The 16,530-nt window shown below is 41.9% G+C and overlaps 2 pseudogenes; both read right to left on the reverse strand.

Moving 5' to 3' along the window:
* Positions 1-8,641: 8,641 nt before the first annotated feature.
* On the reverse strand, positions 8,642-8,760 carry LOC120591579 (uncharacterized; annotated as a pseudogene).
* A 1,082-nt stretch (positions 8,761-9,842) lies between these two features.
* LOC120591535 (vesicle transport through interaction with t-SNAREs homolog 1B-like) overlaps positions 9,843-16,530 on the reverse strand; it is a 55,878-nt pseudogene continuing 49,190 nt past the window's right edge.

A 16,530-nucleotide genomic window follows, 5' to 3' on the forward strand; every position in this document is an offset into this window, starting at 1 on the left:
AAGTCAGGCAGGTAGAACTCACCAAATAAATTGCCTTATTTTGGAAATTTTGATCTTTGAATAGGGAGTAGAGTATATCTGGCATAAAAACAGGATTCCAGAGAGGACTTCCTAATGAATGACAAAGTGCCATGTATGGCTGCAGCAGTTTTTAGGTAGGAAGGTGTGTTGGTTAAATGAGTCTGTAACATAGACTGACTACTTACCCAAGTAAGAGATTAAAAACCTACTTCGAGCCAATTAGCAAAAATAAGTCAAATTTGAAATCATATTTCAACAACAGTCCCATGAGTATCTAATTTACTGGTAAAACCCCACTCTATTATAAATAATGATTCTCTCTTTTCCTCTGTATTTGTTCATAAGGTGCCCATCACCCGGCTGAGACTGTCACTCTGATGAGGGGGGAGGGGTAGCACACTGGGATCTGGGGAACACTGGTCGATTGAGCCCAGGATTCCGAAAACATCATGGTGACCTCACCGCACATTTAACATGAGCAAAAGGAGTGAAAGGCTCTACAGAATTTTATATTTGATCATTTCTGCTTAAGGGCAACATTGAAAAAGAACTGCCCAGGGCTCAACCAAAAAAGCTCTAACTCAGCCAAAGGACGACAGGCAGCACAGTTTCTATCCAGGCTCCTTCTGAGTCCCCGAGGCTGACATACATGTGCTGCGTCCCGCGTGCTCTAGGTCTGCCCTCCAATGACACACCTGTGTGAGAAAATCATCTTCACGCTGCCCTCCGGGAGGAAGCTCAACAGGCCCGACCAGCTGATGTCACTGCAGCAGGACCAGCTGAACCCCCTGGCCAGCCAAGTGGACCCCAGGTCCATAGCCCAGCAGCTCCACAGTAGAGCCCAGGCAAGGGTCTTGGAGGGGCTCCAGGAGGGGCTTCACTTCCATCCACATTCCACTGTCCGAAGATGGTATGAGCCTGGGGAGGCAGAGTGGAAACTGCTCACCTACGATGATATTTCCAGACGTGTGACTATCACACAGCCTCAAGTGATTTTCGGAACTGTGGTGTCTGCTCTCCTAGTCACCCTAAGAGCTGTTATTTTGTTTTGCTTTGGGTGGTTTGTTTTCCAGCTTCTGTCAGGGAAAATAGTTCCCGCTGCCCTGGGTGACTGGGCCTGTCTCCTGTCTCCCTGGCCACCGGATGCTGAGTTGTGATTTCTGCAGCCTTCAGGGTGCCTGCTCTCCATAGGTGATGCCAGCTCCAATCAGACCTCTTGGATTCACAGATAATCAAGACACAGCAGGGATACGAGGATATCTTGAGACACAAAGACATAGCAAGTAGCAATGGCCAGAAATGACCAAACAATGGGAAACTTTGCTCCTGGTTGTGTGACATTCAGCACTGGCCTGGGGCTTGGGAGCCCTGTTCTAACTGCATCATATGCCCGTCCTCACGAAGGGCAGAGGCTGCACATTCCTCCATCATGTGAAAGAAATCAGGAGACGTGAGCTCGTCTGGGCCTAGGAGAGCAGTTCTGAATATCAAACACCAGAAGCAGTTCTGAGAATTTTAAAAACCTGAAGCTGCCTCTCCAACCTCAGGTGCCACGTCTCACCCTGTGGCTAGTTTGTGTGGATCATGTAGGCTTGAAATGAAAACGAAGTCACCCAGAAGTCAGCGACCTTGAAAATAGAATCTCAAACAGTGATTGTGTCAGTCTCTGACTTCAATGAAACTGCTGGCTAATCTCCCGGCCCTAACAGGAATACTGTAAAAAGTAATTTAATCCAAGGATGGGGAGAGGTGAAGGATCATAGCTCGCATGATAAGATACCACTGGATGTTAAAAGTGATTTAACCATAATAATAAACTCACTCTTTTGGCACAGCCTTATCTCGTCTTCTGGTATTTGACCAACAACTTTCTAGATTTTAGAGTATGATACATTTTATTTGGCATCACATTCTTCCTTGCCCTTGAGACTTCAGTAAGTAAATAAATGAAGACTAAAACATAGAAGGAAAAGGGGGAGGAATCCAAGTCAAGTGGCCTCCACTGTGACTGGCCACCAACCCCTCCTTTGGTACTATCATTGCCTTCTAAATTAAACTTCAAGTCTTATTCAAATTTCACCCGTTTTATTTCTGATGCCTTTTCTGGCCTAGTACCCCACATGGCACTTTGCCATCTATCTATCTCTTTGGTCTCCTCCAATATAGGACAGTTTATCAGGATGTCATCCCTGGCCCTGAGGACTTGGCAGCATCCATCTAGGACTGAATTTCAGATGGTGTCCAGCAAATGCTTTATTGTGAACTAAATGGACTCTCGCTCTACCCTCCAGGAATTTTAAGTCTAAGACTCAGATTTGAACAGAATCATTTGCAGAGGGTGGCTCAAAGATTTAAACCAGACGATGGGTAGAAAAGGACTCTTGGTGCAAACAGGTCCAGATCTCAGCCTCCCTGTGGGAACAAAGTCTACCTTGCATCGCCATTATTTGTAGAAGTAGCCTAGAACAGGGAGGGAAGAGGGGGGTGAGATAAGTGTTCCAGAAGGGGAAGGTGCTTCTATTTTTTCACATTTTTTTCTTTCTGGCTTTTGCTTTTTAAAGAAATGAATGTGTCAGGTGGGGCTAAAGTCCCCTCACCATTACCTGTAGCCTCTAGCCTCTCTCCTCTCTCATCCTCCTCAAGGCCAACCAGTGTCATGATGGCATATCTTCCGTAACCTTTTTTACCTATGTGTGTTAAAATTTACATAACAATATAATATCATAACATTCAAATCTTTATTTGAAAAACTTCAAGCCTTTGGAGAAGTTGCAAGCATGGTACAATAAATCCTCATATACTCTACCCCTAAATTAACCAATTATTTACATTTTGCTACATTTGCTTTATCCCTCTCTCTTTGGTTTATTTGCTTATGACTTTGCAAACATCATGACATTTCACCCCTAAGTATTTAGCCTGTATCTCCCAAGGAGAAGGACATTATCCCACATAACCACAATGTGATCAATTATCACAGTGCAGAAATATAACATTGATATAATACTGTTATTGAATATATATTCCTCATTCAAGTGTTTACCACTTGTCCCAATAATTTATTTTATAGTTATTTGTATTCATTTATGTATTTATTTTGGGATTCAAAATCCAGTCAAAAATCACTTATTGCATTTGGTGCCCCTCTCTCTCTCTCTCTCTCTCTCTCTCTCTCTCTCTCTCTCTCTCTCTCTCTCTCTCTCCTGCTGCTCTCTTCTTTTATTATATTGACCTTTCTTAAGAATCAGAGAATCAGAGGTAGTCTTTTCAGCATCTCTCCTATGACACTCTCAGGCTGCTTTTTTTTTTTTTAGATCCATCCATATCAATGCCCTAGGTCATTCCTTGTAACATCTGCATAGATTTTGTCACTGCTCAGGCCCTTTGTTATCCTGAGAAGCTGGTGCCTCCTGTACATTTATGACCCTATGTGTGACCTCCTGTTGTCTCCTCTAGATCAACATCATGCAGAGTGAAACCGTCTGGGACATGCAGCTCCTGATTCCCCACTAGCTTGGCACGGAAGTCCTGGAGAAACTGTTTTCCCTACAGACCCCACGGGCCCTGAGCCATTACTGGGGATACTACACCAAGGAGGACGTCCAGAACCTCATGCCCAACAGTAACATGGAGGAGCTGCTGCAGATCCTAGATGCCATGGACACCTGCACCCGAGACCTCAGCAACAGGTCCATGGTGGTCATCCCCGCCCTGATCAAAACACAACCTGCGCTGCTTCTGGACAGACGAGGAGGACGAGGTGAGGGTCTTCAGAAGTGTGCACATTATGTCTTAGAAAAACCTTCCCCCTTCCTGTGTGGCATCTTTCACAAGGTCCAGGTGAACCTCTGGGGGTGGCTCCCCCAGCAGATAGCACTAAGTAAGACATGGGCATCCACCTATGGGTGAGGGGCTGCAAGAACAATAGTGCCAGAATGCAGAAACAAGGGGGAATGCAGCCCATCTTTCCCATCAGAGATTCTGGGTACATTCCTTCCACATACTGAAGGAAGCCACCCTTTCCTTTGGCCATTTGAAAAGTTAGCATCCTTCCTCTCTGTGTTTTGAACTCCATCCATGTCTCATCCTCTACTACCTTGCTCCTTATTGATAATTTTACTAGAATTTCTAACTTTTTAATGATATTTTTAACTACTATAATGATTGTCCTTTAAAGAAAAGGGCATATTTAAGCAAAATGTGTATTTCTTATACTCTTTTCTCTGTTATACCTTGTCCTGAGCTTATCTCTTTTATATTTGCAAGGAAAACTCCCATCTATGGAATCCTACTGAATAATTTATAAAGACAATGAGTGCCTTTTGCAAAAGAGGATGTGTTTGAAATCATCAAAATCAGGCAGGAGCTGTCACAAAGGAAACGCTCTCTCTCTGTCACTTGCTGTGTGCTGATCATTGCCAGAGATGCTTCACCCTGAGTTTTTTTGGGAGAAATTTTTGAGTTTCATTTTGTAAGAGAAAGGGAGAAAGGAATTCTTCTCTGGAGTGATTTCATAGGCTTTTTTGTTTCTACGATAAGACATGTCTTTGCTTTTGTATGAACATCATTGTGAACATCCACATGAAAACTACAAACCGTCACACTTTGTCATTTCCTCTCATCTCAGATTGAGGGTCGACACTGTTGTAGGGTTACAAAGATGTGTATGAGAACGCAGAAGACCCCTGACTCATGATTTGCAGCAGTCCATTGTCATTTGTGCATAGCATATGGTTTTCCACATTTTAGAACCTGGTTTGAAAACTATACACTTGATGTCTGAAAAATGAAATAAAGCAAGTTTTTTTGCAGTGATTTCAAATTGTGCTAAAGTTTTGCATCCATATAAAGGAACATTTTGTTAGTACATGTGGACCCAGGGAAAGTACCCGGAACTAAATAATCTACCTCCCTAAGCAGAGGTCAGGGAAAAAACAAAGAAAGAGGCTGGCCACTCCATTAATTAACTCCAGTAATTAACAGAGTTTATTAAAGAACCTTACACACAGGTGCATCTTGGGTGTAAGTTTTCCTTAATAAACTCTATTTAGTAGGTGCCAAAGAATTACGTAGGGCAATAAAGAGAAGAGTTGCAGGTACTAGTCCAGGTACAGAAAATCACTTTACATATTTGACAGGTTGTGATAACAGCCTATTTGAAAAACCAGCACATAACAAAAGGCAGGGGAGGGTGCTGATTTATGTCAGAATTAACATAAGTTAGGATTAGACCATCTCTAAGGGGATCCATGACAAACAACCTCCCTACTGGCCCGGGTCCAGCTGGAGGGTTAGTCAGTGGTCAGGCCTTGGAGCAGTCTCTCCTCCACATGTTCTAATTCTTCTGTCATGAGAAGCATATAATTTTAATGTTATATCATATGTATATATATATGAAGTATGTATGTAAATAAATATTAATGCAGGTATTTTTACTTTAACTATAGGATATAGTAAAAAGTTCTTTCCTTTTTTTTTCTTTTTTTTAATAAATCGTTGCCTGTTGTATTAGTATGTTGGTCTTTAATTAAAAATATTTTTTTCTTTTTGTTTTGTTTTCACTCACAAAGACCCCACATAGTGGGACAAGCTAATCTGAAATTCAGAAAGTCATTAAACTTAATTTCCTAATGATGGAAACACCTGGTTTATTTAGGTGCTTAATTATTACTAAAATTGGGAATGGTATGTGGAAGTAAAAAGAGCCCAGATGATTTTCACATTTATTCTCACTTTAAAGAAAAGAGGTCCCTTCCATTTTCCTTGGTGAATCAAAAAAACAAATGAAGCCATTTAGTCTTGGCTACAGGGGAACATAGGAAGCTTTCTATTTCTGTACGGTGAAAGGAATGGGGTCCTGCCAGAGAAAGAGAAAACCTACAGCAAAATATTCACAACCTTCTGCTTTTCTTTAAATTTAGACCAGACTGCCCCAGGCCATCAATTAAAAACATGTTTTGACCTGCTTGCAGCTATACAGGACAAAAGCTCAAAGTGACAAAACAAATATTTAGTAAAATCTCAAAACTGCTTAAAAAAAAAAATGTGCAAAGAAAAAAGATTGGAAAGAAAAAGACTATAATGGTAATGTTGATTTTCTCCGTGGTTGCGGTTATACAGTTCATTTCTGTTTTGCTCAGATTTTCCACAATAAACATGATTTAGTTTCATGAGAAAAAACATTAATGAAATAAAACTAAAAGCTACACATACACATGCCTAGAAAGAATGACACTGAAACTGTGGTTGAAATTGTGGAACCTCCTTTTCTTGCATCAACTCCCTCCTGAATGTCGCTTCACTCTCTCCCACATCAAAAGAGTGCTCACATCACAGGGACACAGCATCAGGCAGCTAGAACCCAGAGGCAAGGGGTTTGCCTCTGGCAGCTTCTGTATGTAAAATCCCAGAGCAGGATTCTGACTGCGCCAGCCTGGGCCAAGGAGCCGTCCCTGTGCAGGACACAGTGGTTGGGGAGGTAGAGTCATATGATTGGCCTGGCCCCATTTACCATCAGTCCACGCTGGGGAAGGAGTCATTCTCTCCAAGAAGAAGGGGCAGAGGGAGGATGTTGGGCAAACAAGTGCAAAGTGCAACAGGCATGTTTATACTTTTGTTTTATGCAGGTCCAAGGATGTCACCTGTTCCTAAGGTTATGAGGCCACCTGGGCTCCTGAAATGTTGAAGCCACACCTAGAAATCATTACAATCCAACTTTGAAGCGCTTAAGGACCATGGCACTCACTGCCCCGTCCTGGGAAATGTCATGGGGGCCACTCCAGGAGACGTTAAGCATCTCCAGTGCCATGAACTCTGGTCAGGCTGAAACTGTCCGGCAAAGCCCCACCCTGGGTTGCTGGCTCTGTCTCCTGCAGGAGGGGAGAAACCAGACCACAGCACACCTGCGGCCACAGTGAGAATCAAGAGGTGCGAGTTCTTAGGAGCCAGAAAAAAAACTTTTATGGGCCTTTTTTCTTAGAGTTGTTATGAAACATGAAGAGCTGCTTGGGCAGCATGTTCCTCATCCCCTCTGAGCTGTGGCTGCCCCTTGGTACAAAGTCCCATCTTGGGCTGCCCTGGGTGCCGGAGATGTCCCAAAGGACAGAAGCATCCCAGGGATGCATCTGTCCCTGTGGTGTGGGCTGGAGGGCATTTCTGGGAGTTCTGATTGGTTCCAACTGGATGCTACGCCTTCAAAAAAGAACCAGAACTCCGAATAGGAATTCTGGAGGTGATTTGCAGAAGAGGATTTACAATGACAACTGCAGGTTTCCCTGAAAGGATACAACTACATTGGGTTCCAACAATGTGCAGATCCACGTGCTCTTACTAAACTCTGATGGTGTGACCCCAGAAAAGCCACTCCAAAGCGAAGGGCTGTACCTGACTATTTCTGCATAAACAGCAGCTAGATGCCAGCCAGGCTGTAAAACCGAGAAGGCAGTGTGAGATCTGAGCATAAAAGTAGAAGCCTTCATGAAGAGTAAAAACGTAGTTTCAGCTTTGCAAGATGAAAGAAAGTTCTGGAGATAGACGGTGGAGATGGTCGCATAAAATGTGATGTCTTAATGCCACTGTACTGTGCAGTTCAAAATGGTTAAAGTGAAAATTTTTATATCTCTTTTACCACAATTTTTTAAAAAGAAAAGAAAAAAGATGAAGCTGGAACTTAACACTATCCAGGTAACAGGAAAGCCCACATAGTAACATACATAACTATCCATTGTGTTTAGAGTAGCACAGCAAAGGAGGGCCCCCCCAAAAGATGGGCATAGAAAAAATGATAAATTGCTTTTCAGAAGAATTTGATATTTGTTATTCCAAAATAAAATTCTTTAAAGTGGTTATTCTAGGGGAAAGAAGTAAGAATTTTATTTGGCTTTTTTTGTTTGTTTCTTTGTTTGATATTTAGTTTTCATTTGCTTGTTTCAGTTTGAATTCCTACATGGAATGATGCCATAGTCTTTACAGGACTTTGGAATCCTGAGTACTTAATCAGGCCAAACTGTTTATAAGAAGGCATATACTCTGATTCATCATTTCCAAGACGTTTGCTGAGCACCTGTTATAGGCGCCAGCCCCAGGCTCACAACAGGGCATGAAACCGAGCAGGCCCGGGGTTGCTCACAAAGGCTGGACACAAGACTCAACTTAATAGCAGCTTGAGTAATTCGCTCTCAGGAGCTATTTTCTGGGATTGTATCTGTACTTTAGGTCACAACCTGAGGGTGAGGTCAGACTATTAGTACAAGCAAAAGTCACAAACTGATGCAAGGCCTGAGACTCGGACTTCTCATGCCTAGGACTCAGCAGGTTCCAGACAAGGCCAGGATAGGGACAGTATTGTCTGTCCCAGCCAAACACTCTGGCCAGATAGTGGGCAGGGAAGGAGTCAGTCCCCTTCCATCTGCATCCCTATAGACATGTGGGTGACAGAGCAGGAAATGACTCTAGGAGACAGCTGCAAATCTTCCCAGAACCGCTCAGACTCAGCAGATGGTTGCTGGCTCATGACTGTTGTTCACAAGGCTGATTCTTTTTTTTTTTTAATATATATATTTTTTAGACAAGCAACCCTTGGTTGACCTCCTGCCACAATCTTTTTTTTTTTTTTTTTTTATGCCTACACCACCTAATATTCCTAGGTGGTCTCCCATCCAAGTACTAACCAGGCCCGGCCCTGCTTGGCTTCTGAGATCAGATGGGATCAGGCTTGTTCAGAGTGGCATGGCCATAGACAAGGCTGATTCTTTAATCAAAAAAGAGTGAAGACCTAGGTGGGCAAGGGGAGGAGGGGCAAGAAAGGAGTTGCACAAATATCTATAGCAGAAGTCCCCCGGGATTGGACTGCAATGTGCTGGCACACTCAGAGCTGATGCTTGGTGAAGGTATCCTTGTCATGAGCCAAAAAGAATGTGACTCCAGCCTGTGGGTTCCTGTCAGGAGTATAGAGGAGGAACCAAGACGAGCTCTTGATAGATGAAGTGTCTTGTCTATGGAGGAGAGACTCTTCTATGACATGGGCGCTGCTAGACCCATAATCTAGATCTGGGCCAGAACAGAGCTCGCTTCCCATAAATCCCCTCTGAGACTATCTGATCTGCCCCTCCGCTATGCCCCACAGAGTGCTGGTTCCTGGACAGGCTGTTGCTCTGCCCTGGGCAAGCATATAAGGCATTTTCCCTTATCTGGAATGAGTCACACCAGTACCCCTACCCATCTTGCCTATTCTATTTAATTCTTTAGTGCCTGCCCAGAAGCATAGAATATTTCCATATCATCTTGCCACCACCCAAGATGTGCTTCGTATGTAAGTTTTCCTTAATAAACTCCGTTAATTGCCAGACTGGAGTGGCCTGCCTCTTTTTTCAGTCTTGACCTGCCCTCTACTTACAGAAGTAGATTTTCAGTCTTGGGCTTTTTCTTTGGGTCTGGATGTACAAACATTGTCTCACCAAAATCACAGAATTTTACAATGAAAAGGGACTTATAGATGGTTCAGTTTAATCACTCTTCAGGGACTGGGAAAAAATGAGTTTAAGAGATTTAGGCGAAATTTTACCCTTCAATTATTTTTTTAATTTAAAAAGTCATAAACAGCATTTATTACACACTGGTCTTGTTGCTGTTCCTTTACATTTGACTGGTTTTCCATCTTTCCTCCCTCCTCTCAGTCTGGCTACACATTGCAACCTTGAACCCTTAGCTCTCAGCAGCAATATGCTTATTCCACATCTCTAACACCATCTCTAACACCACATCTCCAACACCTCAGTCAGAGGGTCAAAGTTCTGGTGCACACACCATTCCCTGTGGGAAGTTCAGTACTTGAAAAAGAACTTGTAATAAACCAGGCCTCCCAGGGACAGTAAGATCACGATGGAAAGTAGCAGCTTGTTGGTTGTCACTTTTCTGGACATCGACCGGAGAATCTTTCCACTTTCGTTCAAGTTTTCAATTGTGTTTACCAGTCTATTCTTGGCACGTTCCAGCTGGTCACGTTGCTCCCCCAGCTCTTCTACGATTTCTGAGCGGATCTAGTCAGTCTCCGTGGCAATCCGATGAGAACGCTCCACACTCTGGGTAGTCTGGTTCAGGCTGTCAGTGCCTTGCAGAAGCGATGCCCTTTGAGACTACAGCCGATTCTTATGCTCGTTTTCTACAGTATATGTGCCGTATTTCGTGTCTCCTCAGCCCCCAGGTATGGCTGCCAAAGGTGTGCTTCTCACTTCCCCATGGAGTTTGCAAGGTCTCCCCTGTAGGTTCGAAACTTAGACATCATGGAGTTACGGAAAGATAGGGGTGCATAACATAGTTCTTCCATATCTGCCAGCGTTTCACTTCCTTCCTGTACCTTTTCATCAAAATCTCTGACCAACTTCTTCTCTTCTGTTCCTGCAGTCCCCAGGACCAGCTTCCGTGCCCCTTGCAGGTCTTCATGGAGGCCGCAGAAGGTCTCGGGTAATTTCTCGAAATGCTCAGAGGAGGCGGCAGAGGCAGCCACAGCGCAGGCAAAGCTCCAGCCACATCCGGGAGATTCTAGGCCCTGCTGCTCCTACCCCGGCAGTCAACTGCCCAGCTTGCAGACATCACCGCCAACGCAGCCACCGCCGCCCTTGGACGAGGCGCTTCCGGGGTTGCGGCAGAGGTCCTACGGCTCAATTATTAATGATTCAGACTGTCAGGCTGTCTGACCACGACTGGGGGTCTTTTATACTCCTTTACTAAGTATTTATGTCGTAATGTAGTATGTGTTGCTGGGGAGGAAAAAATTTTTCTTTACCTTTCTAAGTTCTTTGGCTCATCTAATAATCAAATTGACATAAGATATATATATTAACAGGAGAAAAACAAAATTAATTACATATGAAAACCTGTTAAGCTAAAAAATAAAGGGCCAAAGTGAAAGCCAACAAGGATTTGAGATTAAAAAATATATATATGCTATTCAGGAAGCACTGATGTCAAGCAGAAGCCCAAATAGTGTCCTGATTAGGGGACAAAGGCAAGGGGTATTCATGAGAAAGAGAAGGGGAGCAATTAATTACATCAATATAAGAAAAGCATTTATATTGGTTAACAGATAAGTTAACATAGTGACACTAATTCTAAAGAAAGTTTTTGATATTCAATCTGATAGCCATGTATCTGCTACCTTGTTATCCTTACAAACAGTTCTTTGGGATGTTGCTCTGGGCCTAGTGAAAAGGTTATTTTGCTTTGCTTTAACATTCCAAGGTCTTGAGGAGTGAGACATGCAGCCCAGTTCCTCTGGGATGATAGCTCCAACTCCATTTAAAAGTAGCTCCATTTGTTATTTTTTTTACAAGTCCCATAAAAATAAGAGACTCAAGGGCCAGTGAGGCAGTTGAGGCTGCCATGCCACCTGAGCTAAGAAATAGGATGGGGCCTGGGGCCTCAAAGAGGAGATGAGTAATTACAAGACAATAAGAAGAGCAGAGTTTGCCCTGCCATACAGATAGGTCTTTCAGATAAAACGTTATCTCTGGTTAATAACTCTTTTTCTGGGCCAGCCCTCTTGCCCCAACTAATACTTTTAGGTAACTAAGAGAGAAGTAAAAGTTTTTCTTGAAACTGCTGGGTCTTGATTGTCTTCAGGTCAAAATAAACCACATGCCAAAGTGGCACATCTTGGGGACCCTCGTTAGAACTCTTTGATGTGTATGCATATGTCATGAGTACACATACACATGCATGCATGTATTGTGTAAGTACATATGCACGTGTTCATTCATTTATATGTACATAAGTATGTGTGCATGTGTATATATGTGTATCATATATGTATGTGCTCGTGCGTAACTATGTATGTGTGCCTATGTGTAATTGTATGTGTGCATACGTGTGTATAAGTTTGTGTTTGTGTGGAAGCGTATGCATGTGTGTTTATCTATGTAAGTGTGTATGCGTGTATTGTGTGTAAGTGTGTGTATGTGTGTTGTGAATTTTGTGTGTAAATGTGTATATGTGTGCTGTGAATATTGTGTGTAAGTGTGTGGTGTGTATTTTGTGTAAGTATGTGTTTGTGTGTAAATCTGTGTGGTATGTGTATAAGTGTGAATGCGTATGATGTGTATATTGTATATAAGTATGTTTACGTATGTAGTGTGTGTATTATGTATAAATACATGTTTGTGTGGGGGTATGTATTGTGTATAAGTGTGTGTGTGATGTGTGTATTGTGTATAAGTGTGGTTGCATATGTATGTAGTGTGCACATTGTGTATAAGTGTGTGTATGTGTGTGGAGTATGTATAGTGTATAAGTGTGTGTGATGTATGTATTAGTGTGTGTTGTGTGTGAGTGTGTATTATGTGTGAGTGTGTATTGTGTATTTGCGTGTATTGTATCTATTGTATATAAGTGTGTGTATGTGGCAGGTGTGTATTGTGTATAAATATGTGTATGTGCATGGTATGTATATTGTGTATAAGTGTATATTTATGAGTTTCCTGAAATGAGGGAGTCTCGGGACATAAAAAGAATCTCTTCTGGCCAGGAGTCTTGATTGTCATCCATTCAACCATGAGCTCCTTTTTCCCACAAGCAGGGTGACTAACAGAGCATCATGAGAACATTCTTTTTCCCACACCTCCATGTCTTACCCCTGCCTTTGTGTGAGCCCCACAGGGTTCTGCAGAGCCCTCAGGTTGTGTCACAGCCAACACCCATGATGATCTTTCTGTCTTCTAAGGCAAGGGCAGTCACCCTAGAGGGAGGCCAGTGCTGCCTCCTCTAAATCATGTGACTCTGTGACTAAGACTCGCAGGGGAAGGAGAAGCCAGGCATTTATTGCTGACAGTCCTGTTCCTGCCTCTGGGCTGGAAGTCAGCAAACCACAGCCCTCGAGCCAGCCCTCCCCTGGGCTCAGGCAATGCCCTTTGCTTTTTGGGCAATTTGATACACTGAGAGTTTCTATCCCTTTGGCTATTTTTTCTAACATATTTTAGTGTAACTGAAATCATGCAAAATTTACACTTCTATACTTTGTTTTCTTTTAACCTAATATTATGACAGCTATTTTTATATGCTATTAGAAACTCTTTAGAAACATCAGTTTTAATGGCTTCATAACACTATGACAGTGTTGTCATAGTTCAATTTACTTAACTTTCCTACCATGAAACACTCAGGCGTTTTCCCTATTATAAATAAAGCCGAGATAAACACCTTTGTGCACTTTTTTTTTTTTCTGTATTCTGGATCGGACATGACACATTTATTTTTGGATTTTGTCATTTGCAATTAAAATTCAAGGAGGGAAGCATTTCTTGCTGAGCAAAAAAATTGCATTTGTGTTTCTCTGTGGATTCCTCTCCCCCTAGAAACATTATTTTTATTAATCAGTTGTTGACATACCTTATAATACATTTTAATACTTTTTTGTGCTTTTAGAATGTCACTCTGAGCAAAAACAAAAAGAAAATTCAATCTTTCCACCATTGTGAGAAACAAAAATCATTAGTTACAATTACAGTTATTACTAGTTTAGAAATTTTTCAGTTTCCAAACTCATTTTTGGTGATACCACATATAATTTTAGGATTACTTTCAAATCTGGAGAACTTCCTTCAAGTCGTATTTTTTTCATATACAAGCTGTAGGATTTTCTGACATGTGAAGTTTTCTTATCTAATGACTTATTTTAAATGCTCATCAATTGTCAGCACTCATGGACCAATGTGTTATGGTGGATATCCTTCTGCATCTGGTTTGATATCCTGAGTATCTTGCAGGCATCTCTCACTGAGAAGGCATGCTTATTTGTGTTCTGGTTTTTCTCTTTGCATGGCTCCCCTGTCATCTGGCCCAGGGTTCCCAATTCTCCTACCTCCAAACTGGAGCTACACCTGGGAGCCAGGCTTCCAGCCAGGTCCTTGCCTTCCTTGGTATTGGGAAATTACTGGAGGACCTTCTCAGTCAAAACAGGCCATAAACAGTGAAGTTACACTTCTATACCTTTGTTTTACTACGAAAAAAAAAAAAAAGAATTGTAGAATGTTCTAATGTGGATTTATCCAATTGTTTTCTCCTGGTGACACTGAACTTTTCCTTCCATAAACTAGACAAAGGTGGACTAAAGTTTTGATTAGATTCTCATTTCTCATTTTGCCGAGAATGTTGTATTGAAAATAAGAAATAAAAATGAATTTTATTTCTCTCTACCCCCAAAACAGTAGCCTGAAGCTGTTTTCCAATAGAGAATAGCTTTTTGTTTTACTGACTGTGAACCCTGAGAAGCACTGCTGTGTGCCAGTAGTTCTCACAGTTTGGGAATTTCATGGAACAGTAAAATAAAGAACATGGGAAACTGACACTTTGTTTTGCAAAACAAGACCCTTAGAAATAGCAACAACTACCAACTGCTCTCACCTGTAATCTACACTCCCCCTCCAAAATTTTTTGATATTGTAATGCCAAAAATAAAAAGGGTAAGATAAAATTAAGAAAATTAGGACAGTTTTAATGTTACAATAATGGACATTTTTTTGAATTGAATAATGTAATCTTAGAAAAAAAAGTTACCTAGTGATCTTTATTTTTCTCCATTTCACCAAATGATCAGTTTGTTAAGGACAATGTGGCTTTAAATTTTATTTTTGTATTTTGTTCATCCAGAAGCCTTTACTATTTGCTCTGTATAGAAGCACAGGGAAAGCCACACAGGACCCTTCCCATGAAATATATCATGTTAATGTTGATTCCATCCACTGAAAACTTACCTACTTGCTCCACAGGTGGAGCCACGCTTTGGGAAGGACCATAATTCTGGCTGCAATTGAAACAGGGTAACAGGACCCAGCATGGGAAGGGAACCTGGAAGTCATGCAGTTCGACCAGAGTGTGACCCCACCATGAAATACAAGGGTCAGTCAGTCTCTGCTGGAACAGTCCCAGGAGAGAGACTTGGAGAAGCAGGTCTTTAATTCATAAGTGTGCTGACAGTTGCTACCTGAACTTCCCATCTTTGTTCTGTTTTCCAGGTTACACAGAAATCTTCATACTCATCCACGACAGCCCCTTAAATATTTTTTTAAAATAGTTATTATGCTGCTTGCTGATTTTTTTCATCTCCTAAAAACATGTACAGTGAAAGACAAGATGATCTTGAGTCACATCCAAGGTGCCTACCCCAGCTTCTCAGAAGCTTTTGGAATTTGGAAGGAACTTTTATCTCTCTGTAAAGCCTGGATTTTTATTGAAAGCCAAGAGGTCAAAAATCCTGAACATTTGACTCTTTTTCTTTTCATTTCTCCTTTAATACCCCTAACAATTCCCAAAGCAATGAATACCCCTGGCTGAATCAAGGGAGGGTTGCATATAAAAAAAAAAGCCAATAAGAAATGAACATTATCATTCTAAAAATATTATTCCTCTCCATATTTGAAATTAAGGAGCTGAGAGAAGAAGGAAATGAAGAGTTAGTGTTTAATGGATACAATTTCGGTTTGAAATGATGAAAATGTTTTAGAGATGGATGGTGGTGATGATTGCACAATACTGAACGTACTAAATGAAAAATGGTTAAATTGTATATATTTTACCATAATTTTTTTTAAAGAATTAAACTTGCTTCCCAGTGAGCCTGCAAGCATGGGAATTTCTCTTGCCACCTCTTGGAAGAGAACAAGAAAAAAGTTGGGAACTATGGAAATGGGTGCTTTTAGGATGGCAGTGGTGACGATCTGGAAGACTAATGGAAGTACAAGGCATGTCCAGCTACCAGGTACTACAATTTAAGTGTGACAGACCAGCCTTGACTTGTTGACTCCCCATACTGTCTTCAATTGTGAGCTCTGGACAAGCAGGGTAGAGCACTCTGTATATCTTACATGCAGCAACATAGTACCCGTACAGTCCGTGCAAGGAGTTGTGCACTGCCCAAAGGTGCCTGGAGGGAGGCGATTGGGGCCTACATATTAACCTGCATTCACCTCAAGCCGGTGCTCATGGTTCTCCACCTGTACAAGTGATTGTTGGCACTGAGACCTAACACTAAAGGCACTAAAAATACTACTTGGAACAGGCTGGATGGGATTTGTGCTCAGACTGTTTAGATCACTCTCAGTTCACTGAATACTCCACTATGCTAATAGTGACAGTTCCCCTGCACCACAGGAATGTGCAGAACTCAGGGTGGGGGAGAGTAAGGGCTGGGAAAAGAGGTCACCAGCAGACACAGGAACCCAAAGCTGTACACACATGGCTGAGTCAGCAAAAATGTCCTAACCCATTAGAGAGACTGGTGTTTTCTTTTTTATGTTTATCAATCTTGATCTTTCTTAGTTACTGGGTAGGACTGAAAGTTAAGGCAAGTCAACTGGAATCATAGGACTAACTTAAGGAAAAAATGTAAACTTAAACACTAGATTTCATCAACCCTCTGCCATTTCCTTCCATTATCTGGGAACTAATTAGTCTCTTTTAGATTCACTGATGACAAACCCCGCCCTTGGGCTTAATTACTCCCCCACACGGTGACAAACT

The sequence above is a fragment of the Pteropus medius genome, unplaced genomic scaffold, assembly GCF_902729225.1.
Source record: "Pteropus medius unplaced genomic scaffold, Ma_sr-lr_union100, whole genome shotgun sequence".
Taxonomy (NCBI): Eukaryota; Metazoa; Chordata; class Mammalia; order Chiroptera; family Pteropodidae; genus Pteropus; species Pteropus medius.